This window comes from Hemitrygon akajei, unplaced genomic scaffold, assembly GCF_048418815.1.
Source record: "Hemitrygon akajei unplaced genomic scaffold, sHemAka1.3 Scf000107, whole genome shotgun sequence".
In the NCBI taxonomy this organism is placed as follows: Eukaryota; Metazoa; Chordata; class Chondrichthyes; order Myliobatiformes; family Dasyatidae; genus Hemitrygon; species Hemitrygon akajei.
Genome location: NW_027331993.1, coordinates 797,380 through 807,478, shown reverse-complemented (window position 1 = coordinate 807,478; position 10,099 = coordinate 797,380). Strand labels below are relative to the sequence as shown.

At 47.9% G+C, this 10,099-nt stretch overlaps 1 non-coding gene across 1 annotated transcript; it reads right to left on the bottom strand.

Moving 5' to 3' along the window:
* Window positions 1–228: 228 nt before the first annotated feature.
* Window positions 229–316, bottom strand: trnap-ugg (transfer RNA proline (anticodon UGG)). Its single transcript is given in 2 exon segments — window positions 229–264; window positions 281–316. It is a non-coding gene; the product is annotated as a tRNA-Pro (tRNA).
* Between the last annotated feature and the right edge of the window lie 9,783 nt (window positions 317–10,099).

Here is a 10,099-nt window from a genome sequence, read left to right as displayed (position 1 = left end):
TGCAGCTCGTTCCAAGCTCGCCACAACCGCTGGATGAAGACGTTGAACTTGAATGTTTCACCGTCCACTCTAAAGCTTTGATCTCGAGTTGTCGTCTCGCCCAACCTGAGGGGAAAAGCCTGCAGGAATTCGCCTTGCCTGTCGCCCTCATAATTTTGTATTCATCTAAATATCTCCTCTCATTCTCCTACGCTCCACTGACAGAAGTTCTAAAATGTCTCATTCAGGGGGCTCGTCCGGGATTTGAACCCGGGACCTCTCGCATTCTTGTAAATTCAGACCCAAAGCGAGAATCATACCTCTAGACCAACGAGCCCAATCTATATGTATGACGTAAAACTGATGCCTTTCACTTACTCAATCTCCTTCCTCAACACATCTGGGAGGTGTTTTATGTCTGACCTTGGAAGACAGGACCAAAGTAGAACAAAGAACAAAGACCTTGTTCAGTACACTCGGGGCCCTTCAGACCGCCATGTTTTCTCCACCTATGTAAACCTACTTTCCCGTAACTATAACTCTTCCCTCCTACACAGACTATAATCCGACAATTTAACGCTCACCTGTCTACGTAGGTGTCTTTTAAAATTCGCAGTTACAAACGCCTCTACCACACTGTTCCAAAACCCACCACACTCTGTACAAACAACTTATCTCTGACATCTTCTCTAAACTCTCCTCCATTCCCCTTGCCGCCACCTGCAAGGAGTTTGTACGTTCTCCCCATTTCCGCCTGGATAATCTGATCAACTATTTTAGTTAGACCTCCCCCACCTCCTCTATCTATTACCTCACCCACGTCACTGCACCGTCAGCATTTTAAAACGCCTTTTTATATTAGAAATGTATTTTATTCCATATCCATACTTTAACCACTAACTACATTTTATAACATTCTTTATTCTTCATCATTGCTGAATGTTGGGTTATTTTATCGCGTGTTTTTCGTGTTGACGAGCACACCACAGCAAATTCCTCATAGAGTAATGTGAACGAGTCTTAGGCACATATAAATAGCTCGGAAGCCTAAGATTTTTGCACAGTACTGCAGTAATTTTATGTATTGCACTTTACTGCTGCTGCCGAAAAAACAACAAATTTCATGAGATATGTGAGTGATGACAAACCTGATTCTGATATGGGTCTCTGTTGTGGACTGGAAGTGGGAAGGAGACAGGGAAAGGGGAATCATGTTTGGGAAAAGTGGAAGGGAGATGGGAGAGAGCGGAAAGCACCAGTGAGACATTCGGTGATGATCAATAAACCGACTGCTTGGAATCAGACGACCTTGCCTGCTGCCTCAGTGCTGAGTGCCTGCACCTACGTCACTCTGACCCCGGAGCTCCTTCTCTACCACCCGTCCAACACTCCCTCCCGCGGCGCTCCACCTTCACCATTCCCAAGACCCTTTGCTCCCGCCAAATCTACCAACTCGTTCTACACTGCATGTTGACAAATACAGTACTGGGCAGAACTCTTAGGCACTTGAGCTGTATATCTGTCTGTGTCTCAGACATTTGCACAGTACTGTATATGCTCGCGCGCGCTTGTATGTATAACTTTTTCCTGTTCGGCCACGTATCTTCAATCCTTCTATTCCCTTCTCCATGCTCTGTCTGACCCCTCCATTATATGCCACGAATACAGCTACGTCCCAGCTCTCGGTGATAACCTAAAATTATTCTGCAGCTTTGAGAAATGTACGTGTTTAAGATCACGTTTGTTTCCTCTGATATTGCGGGAGATGTTCTTGGCTGGAAACGGTTAAATGAGTGTGTTTGTTCAGTGACTGTAATTAATGACGGTCTCACTGGAAACCGCTGACGTTTGGGGACTTTTCCTTCTCTCCAGTTCATCAGTAAATATGGCTCTTCCCACACTTCCGTGAGATCATTTCCATCGGCTCTGCCGGGGCAACAGCGCCGCCCCGAGGCAGAGCGTGGTATTACACGTGAAAGATATAGCTCGGTTCTGCATTCTCACTGCTGTGGAGCTTGCTGTTATATCCAGGTATTGATGCTATAAACCACGCATTTGGTCCTTCTGTACACTCAGACTGAGGTGTAGCTTTTTTTTCTTTGCTCTGAATGCAATATTGACTCCTGAATACATATTACATTAAGCTGACGTTCTGGGTAAGATGCTGACAGCACTTAACATTCTACTTTCAAGAGACACACAATCTCACTTTCACCGCATCTCCCACTTGTATTGACGTCAGCTTCATTTCCATCTCTATGGAGTGATTTATTTAAAGATACATCACGGTAACAGCCAATGAGCTCGCACCGCCCAATTACACCCATGTGACCAGTTACCATGCTTACCCGTACGTCTCTGGGATGTGGGAGGAAACCGGGGCACCTTGAGGAAACCCACGCTGGGAACGTACAAACTTACAGACAGCGGAACTGAACCCGGGTCAGTGGCGCTGTGAAGCGTTACACTAACTGCTATGTACCGTGCCAACACCAAGGGCCGTCAGTGATTTTCACCGGTTACCACCTGAGTGGTATTGACTAGCCTGAGGTGGATAAAATCCCCAGGGCCACAGCAAGTTTACCTTTAGATCTTGTAGAAAAGTAAGGAAGAAATCGAGTAAACCCTTGCAGAAACTGTTGCTTCATCTTGTAATGCCCTGGTTAATAGATAGATAGATAGATAGATAGTTAGATAGATAGATAGATAGATAGATAGATAGAGAGAGAGAGAGATAGATAGATAGATAGATAGATAGATAGATAGATAGATAGATAGATAGATAGATAGATAGATACTTTATTCATCCCCATGGGGAAATTCAACATTTTTTTTCCAATGTCCCATACACTTATTGTAGCAAAACTAATTATAACCAATACTTAACTCAGTAAAAATATGATATGCATCTAAATCACTCTCTCAAAAAGCATTAATAATAGCTTTTAAAAAGTTCTTAAGTAGTTTACATAAATACATTGAGTCCTAACCCCGGCACTTTAACATATCCTACTCCTGGCGGTTGAATTGTAAAGCCGAATGGCATTGGGGAGTATTGATCTCTTCATCCTGTCTGAGGAGCATTGCATCGATAGCAACCTGTCGCTGAAACTGCTTCTCTGTCTCTGGATGGTGCTATGTAGAGGATGTTCAGGGTTTTCCATAATTGACCCTAGCCTACTCAGCGCCCTTCGCTCTGCTACCGATGTTATACTCTCCAGCACTTTGCCCACGACAGAGCCCGCCATCCTTACCAGCTTATTAAGACGTGAGGCGTCCCTCTTCTTAATGCTGCCTCCCCAACCTGTTTAATTGTATTTGTTGTACCGGATGGGGTATCTGAGGGATATAATCTACCAGCATTTCTTTTAGATGGTTCTGCGCATGTCTGAAAAAAATCTATTGGAACTTTTTTTTAGATCAAGAGGGTATGAGGACAGAGGCGGTCCCACATACAGGGCTCGTCTGGGAGGTTGGATCGAATGGGATCCAGGGAGAGGTGGCTTGGTGGATGCATAATTGGCTCGATGCTCGGACACAAAGGGTGAAGGTTGAATGTGTTTTTCTCGGACTGGAGGCCACTTTCAGACCACGTCTCAATCCTGGTGTCGGATACTCCAATATTTGCGTCCAAACCATCCTTCGTCAAGGTCTCTCGTTACAGGATCAGTACATCTAGGGATGACACAAAAGCACGAAGTCTTGCTCATAGTGAAGAGGGCTATGGCAGATTACCATAAGATTATAAGATATAGGAGTAGAATTAGGCCTTTGGGCCCATCGAGTTTGTTCCACCATTTCATCATGGGTGATCTATTTTCCCTCTCAGCCCCAGTCTCCTGCCTTCTCCCCGTAACCTTTCATAGCCTGACCAATCAGAAATCTATTAACCTCCACATTAATTATACAAATCTGCCAGTGGCATAGAAATCCACCACTCTCAGGCTAAAGAAAAATTTCCACAATTCCGTTCTGAAAGGACACCCCTCTATTCTGAGGCTGTCTCCTCTCGTCTTAGACACTTCTTAGAGTTGAAACATCCTCTCCACATGCACTCTATCAAGGCCTTTCGCTGTTTGATAGGTTTCAACGAGTTCACCCCTCATTCTTCCGAATTCCAGTGAATAAAGACCTAGATCCATTAAAAGCACTTCATATGACGAAACTCTAACAGATTTGTCCGGCAAGATTTCCCTTAACAGAAGTCATGCTGACTTTGACTTACTTTATCATTAGTTGCCAAGTATCGCCAAACCTCATCCTCAATAGTAGACACCAACACTTTCCCAAACACTGCGGTGAGGCTAACTGGCCTATAATCTCCTTTCTTTTGCTTTCCTCCTTTCTTAAAGAGTGGACTGACAGTATTCCAGGACCATGCCAGAATCAAGTGATTATTGAAATACCATGACCAATGCATCCATTGTCTCTTCAGCAACTTCTCTCCGGACTCTGGGATGTTGTCCATCTGGTCCAGTGGACTTATCCACCTTAAGACATTTGAGTTTGCCTAGCACTTTCCCTTTGTAATAGCAATGGCACTCACTCCTGCTCCCTGACATTCACAGACCACTGACACACTGCTAGTGTCTTCCTCAGTGAAGACAGATACAAAGTACCCATTAATTTCATCTGCCATTACTTTGTCCCCCATTACTACCTCATCAGCCTCATTTTGCAGTGGTCTAATATCAACTCTCACTTCCCTTTAACTCTTTATATAACTGAAAATAACTTTTGGTATCCCGCTTTATATTATTGGCTAGCCTGCCATATTTCATCTTTTCCCTTCCTATACCCAGGTTGTCTCTATTTGGATAGACATGGACTGATTCGGGATGGTCAGCATGGCTCTCTGCTTGGTAGGTTCGATAGAGTTTTTCAAGAAAATTACCAGGAAAGTTGATGAAGACAAGATATTGGATGTTGTCTATGCAGACTTTAGCAAGGCATTTGACAAAGTACGGCATGGGAGGTTGGTCAATAAGGTTCAATCGCTCGGCATTTGACGTTAGAGAGTAAATTGGATGAGACATTGACTTTGTGGGAGGAGACAGAGAGTGGCAGTGGATGATCGTCTCTCTGACTGGAGGCCTGTGACGAGTGGATCGGTGCTGGATCCATGGTTGGTCATCTATATCAATGATCTGCATGATAACATGGTTTACGAGATCAGAAAATTTGTGGATGACACCAAGTTTGGGAGTGTAGTGGACAGCGAGGAAGATTATCAAAGTTTGCAGAGAGTGACAGGCGGGGGAGGGGGTGTTGCTGAGGCTCACTGGGGCCTCCAATGGCAACGGATCCCACTCCTACTGTGTGCAAAACCGAGGCGTTTAGATGCAAACACACTTTTCCACTGAGGTTGGGTGAGATTACAACTAGAGGTGATGGGTTCAGGGTGAAAGGTGAAATCGATCCCCTGAGTAACTTTCAATTCCCTGGCCCTGACCGCCTCATCTTCACCATGGATGTTCTGTCCCTGAACACTTCCATCCCCCATCAAGAAGGCCTCAACACCCTCTGTTTCCTTCTTGACAAAAGAACCAAGCAATCCCCCTCCACCACCACCCTCCTCCGTCTGGCAGCGCTGGTCCTCCCCGGGAACAATTTTTCCTTCTCCTCCCGCTTTCTCCAAACTCGAGACGTGACCATGAGCATTCGCATTGGTCCCAGCTAGGCCTGCCTCTTCACTGGCTACAGAGAACAATCCATGTTTGAAACCATCTCCGGTTACACTCCCCCACTCCTCCTCCGCTACATTGACAACTGCATTGGCGCTGCTTCATGTACCCGTGCTGAGCTCGTCAATTTTATCAACTTTGCCGTTAACTTCTACCCTGCCCATAAATTCACTAGGTTCATCTCTGACACCTCCCTCTCCATTCTCGATCTCTCTGTCCCCATCTCCGGAGACAAACAGTCAACCGAGATCTTTTATAAACCTACTGATTCCCACAGTTGTCTCAACAATACCTCTTCCCACCCTGTCTCATGTAAGAATGCTATTCCCTTTTCTCAGTTTCCTCGTTTTCGCCGCATCTGTTCCCAGGACGTGGTTTTCCATTCCAGGACATCAGAGGCGTCCTCCTTCTTTAAAGAACCGGGTTTCCCTCCCTCTGCTATTGATGATGCCCTCACCCGCATCTCCTCCATTTCCCCTACATCCGTACTCACCCCATCTTCTCGCCACCTTAATAGTGATGGAGTTCCTCTTGTCCTCACCTACCACCCCACCAGTCTCTGCACCCAATACGTTCTCCTTTGCAACTTCCACAGTCTCCAACGGGATCGTAACACAGGACAAATTTCCCCCCACCTCACCCTCTCCGCGTTTCCCTGGGATCTCTTTCTCCACGATCCCCTTGTCCATCCAACCCTCCTCACTCATCTCCCTCCCTCATTCTCCCTGCAAATAGCCTGAGTGCTACACCTGCCCACACACCTCCTCCCTCACCTCCATTCAGGACATCAGACAGTCCTTCCAGGTGAAGTAACACTTCACCTGAGTATCAGCTTCTATTGTGTCCGGTGCTCCCGGTGCGGCCTCCTCTACATTGGTGAGGCCCGGTCTGAATTGTGGGACAGCCTCATCGAGCACCTCCGCACCATCTGCCACAAACGGGACTTCTCGGTGGCCAAGCAATTTAATTCCCATTCCCATTCCCATTCCGATGTGTCAGTCCTTGGCCTCCTCTTGTGCCAAGATGAGGCTGCCCTCAGGGTAAAGGAACAACAACGTATATTCCGTCTGGGTAGCCTCGAACCTGAAGGCATGAATATTGATTTCTCCTTCCGGTGAACAAATTCACCCCCCACCCCACGCCCTTTGCCTATTCGCCACTCTTACCTCTTAATTGCCACTATTCCTCCACCCCTCCCAGCCTGGTGGATTAACACCCACTCCTTTGGCCTAGTACACTGAGACCCTCCTCTTTCGGCCCCAGATATTAACACCCTCCTCTTTCATCCCCATACATTAACACCCTCCTCTTCCGTCCCCGTACATTAACACCCTCCTCTTCCGTCCCCAGACATTAACACCCTCCTCTTTCGTCCCTGTACATTAACACCCTCCTCTTCCGTCCCCGTACATTAACACCCTCCTCTTTCGTCCCCGTACATTAACACCCTCCTCTTTCGTCCCCGTACTTTACCACCCTCCTCTTTCATCCCCGTACATTAACACCCTCCTCTTTCGTCCCCAAACATTAACACCCTCCTCTTTCGTCCCCGTACTTTACCACCCTCCTCTTTCATCCCCGTACATTAACACCCTCCTCTTCCGTCCCCGTACATTAACACCCTCCTCTTCCGTCCCCGTACATTAACACCCTCCTCTTTCGTCCCCAGACATTACCACCCTCCTCTTTCGTCCCCGTACTTTACCACCCTCCTCTTTCGTCCCCGTACATTAACACCCTCCTCTTTCGTCCCCAAACATTAACACCCTCCTCTTTCGTCCCCAGACATTAACACCCTCCTCTTCCGTCCCCGTACATTAACACCCTCCTCTTTCGTCCCCGGTCATTAACACCCTCCTCTTTCGTCCCCGTACATTAACACCCTCCTCTTCCGTCCCCGTACATTAACACCCTCCTCTTTCGTCCCCAGACATTAACACCCTCCTCTTTCATCCCCGTACATTAACACCCTCCTCTTTCGTCCCCAGACATTAACACCCTCCTCTTCCGTCCCCGTACATTAACACCCTCCTCTTTCGTCCCCGGTCATTAACACCCTCCTCTTTCGTCCCCGTACATTAACACCCTCCTCTTCCGTCCCCGTACATTAACACCCTCCTCTTTCGTCCCCGTACATTAACACCCTCCTCTTTCGTCCCCGTACATTAACACCCTCCTCTTTCGTCCCCGTACATTAACACCCTGCTCCTTTGGCCCCGGTCATTAACACCCTGCTTTTTAAATTAACGCCTCCTCTCCCAGACCGAGTAATTAACCCTCTCTCAGCGGCCCCGTGTAGGGAATTGGCCGGGTTGCCAGATGTGGACGGATTCCAGGTTGGGTGGGAGGAGGGGAGGGAGAGGACTCAAACCCGAGTTCCCGGAGATCATCAAAGCCCAGCGGAAGTAGGTGAGGATCCAGGATCACCGGCGACATCCAGGTCCGACCCCTGAGGGGGAAACTGGATCCTGCCCTGAACCGGGGGAGTGTCGAGCTGGAGGGGGTGCTGAGACTCACTGCGGGCTCCCCTGGAGAAAGCACGGCTGGTGGAGAGAGGGAGAGGTGGAGAGGACGGGAGGAGAACAGGGGAGGAGGGGTGGAGAGGACGGGAGAAGAACAGGGGAGGAGGGGTGGAGAGAGGGAGAAGTGGAGAGGACGGGAGAGGAATAGGGGAGGAGGGGTGGAGAGAGGGAGAAGTGGAGAGGACGGGAGAAGAACAGGAGAGGAGGGGTGGAGAGAGGGAGAGGTGGAGAGGATGGGAGAGGAACAGGGGAGGAGGATGGGGAGATAGAGTGGAGAGGTGAAAAGATGGAGAGAAGCTGGAGAGAGAGTTGGAGTGAGATAATGGGAAAGGGAAAGATGGAGTGAGGATGGGATCTGGAGACAAAAGAATGGGAGAATAAGATTAAGTGAAGATAGAGGAATGAGGAGGAGGGAAGATGGTGTATGAATGGGAGAGGAACAACGTTATGAGAAAGGATAGAGTGGTTGGGAAAATGAGAGAGAAATATATAGTGAGGTAGGATGAGAGGGTGGGAAAGGTGGAGGGAGGAAATGGGAACCTCGTATCAGAGGACAGGGTCAGACTAAAGGACGCACATTTACCAAGGAGGTGATAGAGATTTGTTCCCTCCACACCTGGTCTGGGGGAGGGAGGGAGGGTGAGGTGAGAGAATGCACACTTCACAGACACAGCATTGGGACAGGGATTGAACGGGGTCTTCAGAGAGCGACGGAGTGAGAGAACGAGAAATAGATGCAATGAAAGAGAAAATGGAATGAAAGATGGATGGGAGATAAAGAAGTGAAAGAGAATGGGATAAAGAGAGATAAAATGATAGGGAGGGATGGGGTGAATGCATGTGAGGGAGAATGAGAGAGAGTGGGAAGGGTTGAGAGAACATTGGAGGAGAGAAGGGAAACGGGAGGAAAGGATGAAGACAGACAGTGTGCAGATATACGTACTCTTCCCTATACAGGGATATGTTGCCATGGGGCGGGGGGAGAGGGAAGGACAGAATGAGCTTACAGGAAGGGAGAACAAATTAGACACCTGAGAGAGTAGGGGTCCAATTTCTTTCTCCACCTCGTCATTATCACTCAATCCACCACCCGCCCCCCACTCGGTCAGGAAAGATGCAGCAAATTCCCCCAGGTCCAGAAAGGGTCTTGTGCACTCCCCACCCCAGCCACCCACCCGAACGACCTGTACACACACGGCCTGACCTCCCGCCACCCACTCTTTCAGCCCTGCCCACTCTCCCCAGCAGAGGGCGACAATGGTCAGCTCTACACATGTACCCGCAATTACAGATGATATAAAAGGAACACATCTCTCAAAACCTTGCGTTCGGACAGTTCCATGTTTATTGAGCACGCACAACAAGCAATAGCAATGCAAATCATCAGCTTCACAACCAAATAATATTCAGGAATGTCAAAGATCCCTTGGATTTCAACCCTTCAAACCCTTGCAGACTGAGGACACATCATACCGTCTCTGCACTCTGTTCTCCGACGCCCTGTCCCAATCTCCCTATCTCCGTTTGTGGGAATCTGTGGCTAGAGATCGACTGACTTGCTCGATGTGAGAGATGGAAATGAGAGTGCATTAGAGAGAGAAACAGATGGAAATGAGAGTGTACCAGAGAGGGAAACAGATGGAAATGAGAGTGTATCAGAGAGAGAAACAGATGGAAATGAGAGTGCATCAGAGAGAGAAACAGATGGAAATGAGAGTGTATCAGAGAGGGAAACAGATGGAAATGAGTGTGTATCTGATAGAAACAGATGGAAATGAGAGTGTATCAGAGAGAGAGAGAAACAGATAGAAATGAGAGTGAATCAGAGAGAGAAACAGATGGAAATGGGAGTGTATCAGAGAAAGAAACAGATGGAAATGAGAGTGTATCAGAGAGAGAAACAGATGGAAATGA